Source organism: Chrysochloris asiatica, unplaced genomic scaffold (assembly GCF_000296735.1).
Source record: "Chrysochloris asiatica unplaced genomic scaffold, ChrAsi1.0 scaffold00066, whole genome shotgun sequence".
NCBI classification, from domain to species: Eukaryota; Metazoa; Chordata; class Mammalia; order Afrosoricida; family Chrysochloridae; genus Chrysochloris; species Chrysochloris asiatica.
The window spans coordinates 1,672,674-1,674,424 of NW_006408584.1; positions in this window are offsets into that span (position 1 = coordinate 1,672,674).

Consider the following 1,751-nt stretch of genomic DNA (forward strand, 5'->3'; position numbering starts at 1 on the left):
TGATAAATGGAGTAAATATTGAAGTTGTCAAATACTTCATTTTGCTTGGATCCACTTTCAATGGTTATGGGAGCATCAGTCAAGAAATCAAATGATATATTGTATTAGACAAATCTGTTGCACAAGAGCTCTTTAAAGTGTTTGAGAGCAATGATGCCAGTTTGAGAATTAAGATGCACCTGATCCAAACCATGGTATTTTCAATCACTTCATATGAATGTGGAAGTTGGACAGTGAGTAAGGAAGTGGGTAGGAAATTTGATGCATTTGAGTTATAGTGTTGGAGAAGAATATTAAAAGTACCATGGACTGCCAAAAGATCAAACAAATCTGTGTTGGAAGAAGTAGTCAGAATTTTCCTTAGAAGTTAGGATGGCGAGACTTCATCTCTCACAAATTGGATATAGTATCATGAGGAATTTGTCCTTGGATATGGACGTAATGATAAGTAAAGTGGAGGATCAAGGAAAAGAGGAAGACCCCCAATGGGATGCATTTTCACAATAGCAGCAGCAATGGGGTCAAGCTTAACAATGACTATGAGATTGGTGAAGAACTAAGCAATGTTTTGTTCTGTTGTGTATCAGGTCGCTAGGAGTTGAAAGTAACTAGATGGCATTTAACAACAACAACAACTTCCATAATATCACCATACACCTCTCAGTTTGCCATATTGTAATAGCTTGTGTATTGCTAAAATACTGGAAGCTATGCAAGAATATTAAAAATTACAGTAGTAGGGCTAGCTAGCCTGGTGAGCAGGTTTCAAAGTAGTTTTCAGCATACAACAGCAGAAGAAAGACCTGGAAATAAATTTTCAAAAATTAATAAGTGAAGACTTTATAAGTCTCAACAGAACATTATCTAACATGTTTTATTTGGATACACCATTGTTGTCGTTGTTAGGTGCCATCGAGTTGGTACCCATCCATAGTGACCTTATGTGCAGCAGAACGAAACACTGCCCAATCCTGGGCCAAACTCACTACGGTTGCCATGCTTTAGTCCATCGATGCTGCCACTTGGCAATCCATCTCGTTAGGGGTCTTTTTCTTTTTCTCCAACCCTCCACATTACCAAACATGATATCCTTCTCCAGCGACTGCTCCCTCCTGAGAATATGTCCAAAGTATGAAAGATGAAGTTTGGCCATCCTGGCATCCAAGGAGCACCCTGGCTGCACTTCTTCCAAAACAGATCTATTGGTTCTTTTGGAAGCCCATGACACTTTCAATATTCTCCTCCAACACCATAACTCAAAAGCATCAATTCTTCTGTGGTCTTCCTTATTCGTGGTTTCGTATGCATATGAGGTTATTGAAAATACCACGACTTGGGTCAGGTGCACCTTAGTCCTCAAGCTGACACCTTTGCTCTTCAACACTTGAAAAAGGTCTTGTGCAGCAGATTTGCCTAATGCAATACATCGTTAGATTTCTTGACTGCTACTTCCGTGAGTGTTGATAAGTGATCTGAGAAGAACGAAGTCCTTGACAACTTCAATCTTTTCTCCGTTGATAAGAATGTTGTTTATTGGTCAAGTGGTGAGGATTTTTGTTTTCTTGACATTGAGATGCAATCCATACAGAAGGCTGTGCTCTTTGATCTTCATTAGTAACTGTTTTAAGTGCTCTTCACTTTCAGCAAGCAAGGTTGTATCATTTGCATATCACAGGTTGTTAATGAGTCTTCCTCCAATCCTGATGCCATGTTTTTCTTCATAGAACCCAGCTTCTTGGATTATTTGCTCA